The following is a 13,708-nucleotide window of genomic DNA, read 5'->3' on the forward strand; positions in this document are numbered from 1 at the left end:
GGGTGGCTGGGTGATAGACATTGGGGAGGGTATGTGCTATGGTGAGCGCTGTGAATTGTGCAAGACTGTTGAATCACAGATCTGTACCTCTGAAAAAAATAATGCAATATGTGTTAAAAAAAAAAAAGAAAAAATAGCAGGAGGGGAAGAATGGGGGGGAATCAGAGGGGGAGATGAACCATGAGAGACGATGGACTCTGTAAAACAAACAGGGTTCTAGAGGGGAGGGGGTGGGAGGATGGGTTAACCAGGTGATGGGTATTAAAGAGGGAACACTTTGCATGGAGCACTGGGTGTTATACACAAACAATGAATCATGGAACACTGCATCAAAAACTAATGATGTAATGTATGGTGATTACTATAACAATAAAAAATTAAAAAAATATCCAATTTGAAAAAAACATCAACTTGGGAAGCCTGAGTGGCTCAGTCAGTTAAGCATCCGACTTTTGATTTTGATTCAGGTCGTGATCTCAAGGTCGTGGGATTGAGCCTTGTGTCAGGTTCCATGCTCAGCAAGGAGTCTTCTTGGGGATTCTTTCTCTCCCTCTCCCTCTGCCCCTCCCCTTGCTCTCTCTCTCTCTCTTTCTCAAATAAATAAATAAATCTTAAAAAAAAGAATTACTAAAAAATTAAATCAACTTTCTTCTAAAGAACATAAAAATTCCAGCATGTTTTATAACATTGATAATGCTCAAGATACAATGAAATTTATTTGGCACTGAAAGAAACAAGATTTTCTGTATTCCAAAGAAAAAAAGAGAGTCAATGAGGCAGACTCTGAGATGATCCTTATATTGAACTAGCACTCAAGAATTCTAAATTATTGTAACCATGCTGAATGACACAGAAGCAAAAATGTTCCTAATTGTTTAAAAAAACAGAAGTCTCATCAGAAAAAATAGAAAATACAAAAAAGGACCAACAGGAAATAATCGAACTGAAAAACAAAAGCATTTGACATTTAAGATACACTGAATTGGCTTAATCACAGAATAAAGATGATTGAGCAGAAAAGTCAGTAAACTGGAGGGTACAACAATAGATCAGGAGTCAATCTGAAGAAAAAAATTTACCTACAGTTTGCAATATACATTTACAACTAATCCAAATTTTCTTTCAAATCGCACTATACCACTTTATAAGCAGTGTGAGTAGTTTATGACAAAGTAATCTTAATTCCCCCCTTCCATCCTTTGTGTTAGCGGCGGGTCCCTCTCTGCCTCTGCACAGACCTCAGTTCTTGAGTTTGGCTTAGAAAGAATTCAGAGCCAAACTCTCAAGCAAGCAAGAATTTATTAGAAAGTTTAAAAAAGTGTAAGTACACTCTTAAGATGGGAGAAGGGACAGGCCCAGATGGGGTCCATTGTTTTTTCTTTTATGTTTGAAAAGGTTATAGGTCCTGACTCAGGTTACAGTCAATCATCTAAGGAACCCCTACCTGATAAGAGAGGAGGTTTTTGACCCTATGGTCCTTGTTAGAACTGTCATGGCAACCACCCATCACAAGGGGGGGTGGGGGTCCAAATCACAGTGTTGTTGTATTATAATGAAGCTCTAGATTACTGTGGGGCAGTGGTCATAGGGGAGAGTGCATACATGTCCCAGGGCATCTCTCCTGGCTGTTTGAAACGTGGTTTCCGTCCTTCTTAACAGTCAGAAACACCTGTTCTTAGTGTGCACTGTATCTAGTGAACTGCCAATTCTATCATTTGTATCTATCATTTGTATCATTGCTGTCATTCATTTTACTGATCTATAAGGTTACATAAGTGAATACACTATTGCTATCATTATTCTGAACCAATTGTTATCGGATAGATCAAGTGAGAGTAAGAAAAAGAAGTTTTTGTTTTATCTTCACTTATTCCTTCTTCGATGCACTTCCTTTCTTTAAGTAGATCTTAGTTTCTCACGTATCATTTTCCTTTTCCCTGAAGAACTTCTTTTAATATTTCTCTCAAGGCGGGTCCTACTGCCAATAAATTACCTCAATTTTTGTTTTTTTGAGAAAGTATTTCTCTTTCACCTTTGAAGGATAATTTCTCATGAAGCAAACTTCTAGGTTGGTGGGGTTTTTTTCTGTCAACACTTTGTTTCACTCCACTTTCTTCTTGCTTACATGCTTGCATGTTTTTTGAGGAGAGGTAGGATGTAATGCTTATCTTTTTTCCTCTGTAGGTAAAGTGTTTTTTTTTCCCCCTTCTGGCTTCTTCCAGCATTTTTTCTTTATTTTTGGTCTTCTGTAATTTGAAAATGATGTGCCTAGGCGCAGGGTTTTTTGTTGTTGTTGTTGCTTGTTTGTATTTTTGCTGTCGTTTTTTGTTTTTGCATTTACCCTGCTTGGTATTCTCTGAGCTTCCTGGATCTTTGGTTTGGTCTGACATTAATTTGGGGAAATTCTCTACTTTTTTCAGTGTTTGTTCTCTTTGCTTTTCAGTTTTGGAGGTTTCTATCAATACACCCTCAAGCTCAGCAGTTCTTTCCTCAGCTGTATCAGTCTACTAATAGGATCATCAAAGATATTATTAGTTTTGGTTACAGTGTTTTTTTTTATCTCTAGCATTTTTAAAAATTTTTAGGATTTCCACGTCTTTGCTTATATCGCCCATCTGTTGTTGCATGCTGCTTTTTCCATTAGAGCCCTCAGTTTATTAATCATAGTTGTTTTAAATTCCTGGTTGGATAATTCCAATATCCTGGCCATATCTGGTTCTGATGCTTGCTCTATTTCTTCATATTGTGTTTTCTGCCTTTTGGCCTGCATTTTAATTTTTTCTTGATAGGTAGACTCGAGATACTGAGCCTAAGGAAATAGGTCTGTAATAATATGGTGCTGAGATGTGGGAAGGGGAGGTGTTTTATAAACCTATGATTAGGTCTCAGTCTTTTCAGTGAGTCTCTGAAAACTTTACAAATGTTTCTCAGTTGTTTTTTATCCCCTCTCCCCACTTAGGTGGGACAGGGTGGTTTAGAGTGGGATAGAATTGGATACTTTTCTTCCCTGGGTTACTTAGGCTCTTTTACCCCAGCAAATAAGGCTGTTGTTAGCTAGTTTATCCTGAAGGCAGGAATGTACTCTAGTGCATTTAAAGGTAGTTCCTTACACCTTGAACCCCCTGAGGCATGAAGGGATCTCTCTTATATTTACTGTGAGAATCTGGGGGCCTCTAGATGTAAAACTCATTAAAGTATGGGGAATTCCTCTATGACTGTGGCTCCCTGGATTTTTACCTCTCAGAGTCGTTCACACTGAACCTCCAGCAATTTGTCAATTTCCTTGATTCAGGTTATCCTACCCCAGCACTACTTCCCGTGGAGGTTCTGCTCATGAGTCTTTGCTGAAGTAAGCAGACTCCCTGCATTTGCCTGTCTTTCTTCCTAAGCCTGGGGGCAGGATTTGCTCTGAGTCCTCACCTCTCTTATCCAAGAAGAGTTTTTGATTTTTCAATCTGTTTAGCTTTTTTACTTTTTGTTAGGATGGGACTTCTACTCTCCTTACATGCAGAACCAGAAATTGTCCAGCTAATTTTTCAGACTTCATATGCTTTCTGTTATACTTAATTCTCTAGCCCAATGAATAACAGCTTAAATGCATATATTCAACCAAGCTTCTATGACATGGTATTGTACTAATCATGTATTGTATTTGTTGTGTTATATTTATTCACCAAAATGCATCTTTAGCCAGTCTAAATTGGCTTTCTATGAAATTTGAGAATATGCTTCCACAGGATATTAACAAAGCAGAAAATTGTCCTTTGGCAGTGGTCCAAATCGTATCTAGCTCTGAGTTAATTGTCACAGCCTGAAAATTCTGTCTTATGAAACTGTATAAAGAAAAAAAAAAAGAACGGACTACTGTTATGTTGAATAGGGGTGCTAAATTCATACAAAACACTACAGAGTCCAAACAAAGTCTTATTCCTAACATTATGATATCTTTCATATAAACTAGACTAAAATGTATTCAAGTATAGAGTTCTTGCCCAAAGGCAGTCATGAAAATGTCTTACTTACCACTTCTAGGGAAAAATTTCATAGCAGAGGATCTTTAAAACCAAAAGTCCCCTCAGTCAGTAACTGATCTGAGACTGATCCTAAAATGGATGCCAAGTTTAAATTGAACATCAAAGAATCCATTGTGACAAAAGATCATGGCAAGAAATAAAAGATAAGGAATAGCTTTTCTTTAAAGGACAAATTAAAAATAATTAACTCAAGGCCACATGTTGAATAAGTTACATAACTAAAAATGAATTCCAGACTTTTGTATTGGTTCTCCACTTTAAGCACTAAGCGGAATCTTTTTTTTTTTTTAAATCTAATTTGTATTTTTGGAGTTTAGATTATTTCTGCTACTTGATAATCCTCAACAGTAAAAATAGATGCCTTACTTTTTTTTTCCTGTTAATACATTTTGAGTTTATTTGATGTTCTATTTTCCATTTCTTGTCCTAAATGTGTGGTTCTAAAATTTCCTGAATGATGGAAAATCACTTTTACTAATCTGTTTGAATATTTTCCTTTATTACTTCCTGGAGTTTCTTGAACATCATTTAAAAAAGTATTTACATTCATTTTAAAAACAATATCTAAATAACAGTCTAAGATTCTTGATGGTATTCCTTTGATATAATGAGTCAAGTTGAAATGATATAGATTAATTCACTAAAATGACAGGGACTGTGATTTACTAGATTTTGTAGATTAGTAAGCAAGCAAATCCATGCACAATAAAAAATTAAGGGTAGTGCAGCATAAACTGATTTGTTCATTTATCTTGACAACTCTAGTTTAAATTATTTATAACATGCTTCACAATATGCTAATGAATAGCCTCTAGTATCCTACAAAATAGAATTTTGAAGTTTAGACAACTAAAATCCTGTGCTAATAAATCTTGTCTGAGAGTATGTTAAGATGCTAGGGCTTTGTGAGAAATTAGTTTAAAAAAAAAGTAAAGGAAAGAAAGAAAAAGAACAGAAAACTGCTATATAGGTTGGCTTCCTTAAATAGAATTTATTTTCAAGTGTGATATGTCCCTCTGGCATATCTGATTTCTTTAACATTTCTGTGTCCCAGAAAAGTCTAGTAAGTTTTCTGAACTGCTATTTGATTTTCTTTGCTATATTCCTCTGACAACTTTGCATGATAGAGATATAAAATGTTATCTTAAAAGTTATCAGAGGACTTGGAATTCAAAATTAAAGAATTGATATTATCTCTTTTAAATTCATTTTGTAAGAAGAGACATTTGGAAATGAATTGTTATTTAAAATTATAATCTTATGATTTCCACATTATTTTAAGCAATTAGAATCATACCAGTGGTATGACCCTTCATTTACAGGTTTTGCAAGAAAATCTAAGATGTCAAGATGTATTCTCATTTTTTAGTTGTAAACACATATATACTCCAAAACAGAGAGAGTGCAATGCTTTGATGTCTCACTAAAGTGAAAATTTAATGAAATAATAAACAAACTGACTGATTTTTGAATTAGAGACAGAAGACATACAAACTGTTAATTATTTATTTCATTTTTTCTTTGTTTATGCCTATTAGAAGATGGATTTTTGGCATTTATTCCATGTTACACACTGAGAATGACAGGATTTCTTAATATTTAAGATATTGTATTTTACGTGCAAATACCCACTTATATTTTATTTGGCATTAAAATGTTCCTTACCCAAAGTTATTTTTCTCCTTCCTCAACACCCAGACATGTGCAAACATACTCACTCTAAAACACACACACACAAATAGAAAAAAAACCACAAATATTTTAAGTATACAAAGTATTTTTTTCAATAACTATATCTGAAATTAATTCCATTTAAATATGAATTCAAGCATTAGTTTTGTTTGTTTGTTTCTGTAAACCATACAAAAAATACAATTAGAACATCTATCATGTTGAGGACTGAAGTAGATTGGGGAAGTGTTTTTGTTTTCTAGGGCTGCCATAACAGAGTACCACAGACTAGGTGACTTGAAACAACAGGAATTCATTTCTCAAAATTCTGAAGGTTGGAAGTCCAAGGTCAAGATGTTGGCAGGGTTAGGATAGGACACATCAGTATATACTGGATTAGAGTCCACCTTAAAGAACTCATTTTAACTTAATCACCCCTTTAAAAACCTTATTTTGAATGCAAGTGCTGTTTCTTCTTTTCTGCTTAGCCTCAAATGGTTGGTTTCAAGATGGTCAAGTTCATGAAACCAGGGAAGTTGGTGCTGGTCCTGGCCTGACCCTAGAATCTAGATGCAAAGCAGTCATTGTGAAGAAAATTGATGATGACACTTCAGACCATCCCTACGGCCATGCTCTGGTGGCTGGAATTGACTGCTATCCCCACAAAGTGATAGCTGCCATGGGCGAGAAGAAAATTGCCAAGAGGTCAAAGATCAAGTCTTTTGTGAAAGTTTTTAACTACAATCACCTCATGCCCATAAGGCTACTTTGTGGATATCCCTTTGGACAAAAGTGTTGTCAACAAGGATGTCTTCACAGACACAACACTTAAATGTAAGTCCCGATGAGAGGCCAGGGTCAAGATGCAGGAAAGGTATAAGACCGACAAGAACAAATGGTTCTTCTAGAAGCTGTGGTTTTAGATCTGTTTTGTTTCAGTTGGTAAAAATACTCTACTCCCAAAATAAAAGACCTTATCTCCAAATATTATTACATTTTAAGGTATTGGAGGTTAGGACTTCGATATGTAAACTTCGGGAGGACACAATTCAACCCATAACACTAAATCTGGATTATCCTTAGTTAATCCTATGTAAGAATTTGTAAAATGAAAAGTATTGGAGAAATGCATTTTTTTCTCCTCCAATTTAGGAGTTAAGTTTTAGTGAATGCCCAAGCTCACAGAGGGCAATTACTCCCTCATGTCCTTTGATATTTAACAACCTGGACACATTTAAGTTTCCTTCCTTCCTTCCTTCCATCCTTCCTTCCTTCCTTCCTTCCTTCCTTCCTTCCTTCCTTCCTTCCTTCCTTCCTTCTTTCCTTCCTCTCTCTCTACCTTTCCCTCCCTCCCTTGCTCTCTCTTTCTCTCTTTCTTTCATTTTTGTCTCTGTTTCTGTCTCTCTCTCTATTAAGTGTGGGCTTCCTGACAAACTTCAGTGAACCAGGTCTGTGTTAGATGCTAAAAATAAAAATGTGAAGTCATGAACTACATCCACAGCCTTCATGGAGCTTACACTCTAGGAGTTATGATAGATAATGTGTAATTATACAAATGAAAGACATTATTAGAAGACTGCCAAATGCTAACAAGGAAGTATAGGTACTAGTTAAGTGCCAAAGTGGAAGTTCCCACTTAGTTGAGGTCCCAGGGTAATTATACTTGGAGAAGTTGTGATCTGAAGGATAAATACAAAGAAATGTCATTTCCAAAGTTTCTTAAATAGAATGTTTGGAGAACTGAATAAAGAATAGCTGGAGTTAAGTGTGGTAGATATGGGTCAATAAATCCATGGTTGAATAAACAGCATAAAATATAATTAGGAAGCATAACTTCCAGCATTCTTTACTTTGTGAAATAAGATATTTTATCAATATCATTGCTGCAGTCAAAGGGATTTTATAGGATTACATCTCCATGTCTATGATTTTAGCTGGACATGCAATTGAAAATTTTATCAAAATAATTGGAAGCAAAGGTTTCCAAACATAAAGTGCTATATATAAAGCATAATAGAAATGTGATGCTAATATTTAAATAAAACATGGTAAGAAAATAACACCTGTGATTAAATTTAGTCATTTTTCAGATGATACTTATAGTATTATATATGCATATTTTCTAACTTCTCAGTGTATTAAAATTTATAATATTAAAATATATTCTTTTTAGTACCTACTTAGACATAAGAGTAGATGTTATTGAGTATCATTCGAAGGCCCAAGGAAATGCTATATATGCAATTTCAACAATTTTAAACTTCATTGCAAACTTATCTGAAGACTGTACCTGCTGCTTGTCAACATTTATTCCGGAATCTCTTTCTAGCTATTGTGGAGGATTTGTCCAGCATTAAAACAGAGTAAAGATAAATAAACATTGCTTTGTAAGTTGATTCCAACCTAAATTAAAATGGAATACAATGGGGTGTGCATTATTAAATGGCTTCTTTTAGTATAAAAACTGAGAAGGAAGGAAATAAAGTAGCTGGTCTATGATCCATTTATCTGCAGTTACATGATCAGGCTCTCACAGAGGAAAGGAAATACAAATGGTCCAATCTAATGTCATCGTAAGCAAGATAACCAGACCTTAAGGTAAACCGTATTTGGTAGTGGAGAGTCTTTATCTTTGAAATGCTCTTAATAGTATATTACTAGTTTATGATTGTTTTGTGTAAATATACCTGCAATCTATGGATTTCTGTTGCCTAACTCCACAGCAAATGTCAGGTAAGTAGTTAACTCTCTGTGTTAAAGAGATGGAGATGTTTCATAACATGAATGCTCCCTGCTGTGTAAGGTGATGTAGGACCTCATTCAAGGCCTCATTCACTTATTGTTCTTTACCAGGGAATGTGTGTCCAGTGCAGAAAGGAAGGGGCCATCTCTAATGTGCCAGACATCTCTGCTTTGCCTGTGTCTACTTACTGTTTGCAACTGAAATTTTTACTAAAATTTAATTTGGGTAAGATTGCTGATTCCTGTAGGTATAATTTTGCAAACCAGTCTTTTACCTAGTTGTAGCTCAACACACACACACAAACACATATTGCAAATTCCATATCTATTTAGTTTAAATGGATATGAAATCTTCAATTTGCCTTTGGATCTGTTTCATATTTAATAAGAAATCTGACTGAAGTTTGATTTACGTATATAAAATGATGAGATTTTAAGTGCACAGTTTGGGAAAAGTTTTGACAAACGTGTACAAATTTAGAGCAAAATATAGAAAGTTCTGTTACCAAAGAAAGTCCCCTTCTTCGTTTTTTGAGTCAAAGATTATCCTTTCTTCAACCAATGGCAATTGCTTTTCTTACATTAATCACCATGTATCTCAGTTTTACCTCTTCTTACACAAAGAAATGCTAAGTTTTGTTTGATAGATAAATTACCAGAGAATTATCTTGATTTTGTGGAGGCCTGGCTTTTGGTTTTGTAAAGGAGGTTTGTAGGTATCTGTCCCACAGAAAAACCTTTAGTCCAGAGCTTACTTTAAGATACGCCATTTTGCATTTAACTGAAATGCCAGATTTTTTTTTTTTAAACAAACCACTCTCTCGATGAAGTTTTAGCTTCAAGGTTTTTGTTTGTTTTGTTTTTTCTTTTCCCCAACAGAGTTCGTAGCTAAAAATATTACCTCTAAGCTACTAATTTTTTCTGGATGCCTTGGCTTTTTGTAATTTTCATGAACAGTTAAAGAGTACAACACAGATTGGAAGAAAACTTTATGTAGGTTTTGGCAATCCACTCTACAGTTCCCTTATTGACAAATTTTCCCTTTAATGCCTACTACCTCTGATAGCTTCAAACTTTGACCATTATTCTTGCATCTCAGTAAGATAGTTTTTATTTTCCTTTTTACTCCTTTATTTGGCCCTCTGACCTGGGAAATATTCTTAAAGAAAAATAGCTAAATGTAACACATATCTAGTTTATTTATCTTCTTTCAAGGATAGTGTTACTGTTATTTCTACTTGTGTTGAGTTATTCTTAAATAATTGTTTTTTTTATATTTTATGATCATTGTTTATAATCATTGTTTATAAAATCACTGTTTATAATCATTAGCTCAAGTTATAGCCAATACAATTTATTCTGCTATAACCAGAACCAGAACTCCAAATTATGTTTCTTAGAGGTCAAATAAAATGTTTATTTAAAATATAAAACAATATACATTTTTAGGATGTATCTGCCACACAGCTCTTTTAGATTTATAAACTTTAGAATAACATTATTTGGTTACTCATTCTCCTCTATGAATTTCCAAAAAATGTTAGCTATGTATCCTATGCCCAAAGACTTTACAGTTTGCTTACAATGTAAGATATGTACACACACCAGTGAGGAAGAACTCAATAACAACAACAGCAACATCAACAATAATAATAACAATAATAGTAATAGTAATAGTTGTAATAATAATAATGATAACAATAATAAATTTGTGACTACATTGAAACATGAGAATTATTCCATAAATTTTAGAAGTGACACTCTAACTTAAAGTGTCAAGATATAAAAAGTTATGTGAGAATCGTGGTTTAAGAAACAGAACTCTAGTGTTCCTATAAATATGAATTTCTGTTCAATTCAGTATGTTTATAGTATTTTTCAGCTTCTCATATTTGTCATTTCACTTTTGCCTTTACTTTCTCAGAGTTGGTTATATTATTGCGAGAACTAAGAATATCTATAGACAAGTATTTCATTTTCATAACAATAATAAATGTAATTTTAATTTCCTTTACCTATTCCAGAAGCACATGTATATTTACAGGGACATTAAAATATCTAGTACTTGACAAGGTAAAATTGACAATGTATGGCATACTACCCAAAATTACCAGGCTTGCAATAAAGAAAGAAAAAAAAAATGAAATGAAGCAGGAAAAATAAAAGTCAATGAATGGAAATTGAACCAGAAATGAAACAGGTAATAGAGTAAGTGAATAGAATAGAATAAGTGAAGAAGAACATTAAAAGAGTTATTATGTCAATGTTCTTTTTTTAAGATTTTATTTATTTGAGAGAGAGAAAGAAAGAGTGTGTGTGCACAAGCAATGAGGGAGGACATAGGAAGAAGCAGACTCCTTGCTGAGCAGGGAGCCCTACATGGGGCTCAATCCCAGGACCCTGAGATCAGGACCTGAGCCGAAGGCAGATGCTCAACTGACTGAGCCACCCAGGCATCCCATGTCAATGTTCTTTATAGGCAAGAAGCTTGAGTAAAGCTTGAACAAGTTAAGCAGAGTAATGAAAAACATAAAGAACATCTGAATATATATTCTACAAAAGTAAAATACAAGGCCAGCAAGAAAAAAGCATTATTAGAAATTAATAAAAGATTAGATATTAAAAAAGTAGGGATTAGTGGGCGCTTGGGTGGCTCAGTCATTGAGTGTCTGCCTTTGGCTCGGGTCATGATCCCAGGGTCCTGGGATGGAGCCCCACATCAGGCTCCCAGCTCAGTGGGAAGCCTGCTTCTCCCTCTCCCACTCCCCCTGCTTCTGTTTCCTCTCTTGCTGTCTCTCTCTCTCTGTCAAATAAATAAATAAAATCTTAAAAAAAGTAGGGATTAATAACTGAAAATATAGCAATAAAATATGTATAGGATATTTATACATAAATATTATATATAACATTTATATAAATACCATATATATAGTATTTATGGTATAGGGTATATATATATGGCATATGTTTTATGATATATATTAATATATATAATAATATGTATATATGATATTTCCTCTTATATGTAAGATGGTTATATGTTAATGTCTTAGGAACCATTCATAATTTTGAATATTTGCAAAATTTTTGCAGATATAATCATGGATATCTTTCAGGAATGTTGTTATACAAGCTTTTTGCAAGTTCTGTGCCTAGCCAAAGGTTCTGAATTGTGATATCTTACAAGTACATGCATCTTATAAGGCACAATGCTAAATTTTATAAATTAACATTAGTTTACTAAAATTTATAGCTCAGGCATTAAGTCTTCCAGAAAACAATGTCAGACTAATGCAACAAAAAGTTTCCCAGAGTTGGAGGAATCTTTCTGGTAAGAAATAATCAGCCCTAACAGAGACACCTTACCTCAGTTTTAATTTTAAATGGGGTATTTTGGATATTTATAGAGAATTATATTTAGTTCTCACTAAGATTAAATAGTGAAGATATTTTACTATTGACCATTTTTCTATAGACATTTAGGTTTGTCAGCAAGTACCAGTTGAACTACTTTTTTGGCTTTCTTACACTTACAATTAATATTTTTTTCAGCTTTCAATGTTTTATAAGAGATACCATAATAAAATAAATTCCCAATTATAAATTTAAAAAACAAAAACAACACAGATCCTCAGAGTATATTCTGGATCCATTAGAGTTTCTGGCAATTTTATATGATTGTTTACATCTATAGAGCAGTCTGGTGAACAGTGAGTTTAAAATAATAGGTCCAATTATTACCAGATATACAATATCAGAGAAAAGTGAAATATTATTTGTTGTAATTACATTTTAGGGTAAGATTTAGAGTATTGCATTTCAGAAATGTTGTAAGTAAATGTAACATAAAATGGGAATTTTGATTAATTAGATGGCAATAGTTTATAATCAACATCAGTAAATGTGTATCACACATTTGTATTATATGAATACCTTATTCCTGGTTTGATATCTACAATCATAAAATGTTGGATTTCTTAAGGAATTCAAGAAGATTTAGTGAAATGTTAAATAATAATTGTGTTCATTGTGAAATGTCCCGGCTGAATGTTTTCTTTTTTTCTTAAAGATTTTATTTATTTATTTTTCTTTAAATTTTTATTGTTATGTTAATCACCATACATTACATCATTAGTTTTTGATGTAGTGTTCCATGATTCATTGTTTGTGCATGACACCCAGTGCTACACGCAGAACGTGCCCTCTTTAATACCCATCACCAAGGTAACCCATCCCCCTACCCCCCTCCCCTCTAGAACCCTCAGTTTGTTTTGCAGAGTCCATCGTCTCTCATGGTTCGTCTCCCCCTCCGATTTACCCTCCTTCATTCTTCCCCTCCTGCCATCTTCTTTTTTTTTTTCTTAACATATATTGCATTATTGGTTTCATAGGTACAGATCTGTGATTCAACAGTCTTGCACAATTTACAGCACTCACCATAGCACATACCCTCCCCAATGTCTATCACCCAGCCACCCCATCCCTCCCACCCTCCACCACTCAAGCAACCCTCAGTTTGTTTCCTGAGATTAAGAATTTCTCATATCAGTGAGGTCATATGATACATGTCTTTCTCTGATTGACTTATTTCACTGAGTATAACACCCTCCAGTTCCATCCACTTCATTGATAAAGGGCTAGTATCCAAAATCTATAAAGAATTTATCAAACTCAACACCCAAAGAACAAATAATCCAATCAAGAAATGGGCAGAAGACATGAACAGATTTTATTTATTTATTTGACAGAGAGAGACACAGTGAGAGAGGGAACATAAGCAGGGGAAGTGGAAGAGGGAGAAGCAGGCTCCCAGCTGAGCAGGGAGCCCGATGGAAGGACTCAATCCCAGGACCCTGGGATTATGACCTGAGCTGAGGCAGATGCTTAACTGACTGAGCCACCCAGGTGCCCCTCTTTTCTTATTTTCAATTTAAATGTGTGTGTGTGTGTGTGTGTTTCTTTCTCTTGTCCTTATTATTTGCCTCTTTCTGCTGGCTTTGGATTTATTTTGCTCTTGTTTTTTTCTAATTTCTTGACACAAGAGCTTAAATTATTGATCGAAATATTTTCCTCTTTTTTTTAAAGATTTTATTTATTTATTTGAGAAGGAGAGAATGAGAGATAGAGAGCACGAGAGGGAAGAGGGTCAGAGGCAGAAGCAGACTCCCCGCTGAGCAGGGAGCCCGATGTGGGACTCAATCCCGGGACTCCAGGATCATGACCTGAGCCGAAGGCAGTCGCTTAACCAACTGAGCCACCCA

General features: G+C 34.5%; 1 pseudogene; it reads left to right on the top strand.

The window, feature by feature from the left end:
- Positions 1-6,214: 6,214 nt before the first annotated feature.
- Positions 6,215-6,628, top strand: LOC112826813 (large ribosomal subunit protein eL27-like; annotated as a pseudogene).
- Positions 6,629-13,708: the final 7,080 nt, after the last annotated feature.

This window comes from Callorhinus ursinus, unplaced genomic scaffold (genome assembly GCF_003265705.2).
Source record: "Callorhinus ursinus isolate GAN/ISIS: 27379988/994484 unplaced genomic scaffold, GSC_fseal_2.0 scaffold7, whole genome shotgun sequence".
NCBI classification, from domain to species: Eukaryota; Metazoa; Chordata; class Mammalia; order Carnivora; family Otariidae; genus Callorhinus; species Callorhinus ursinus.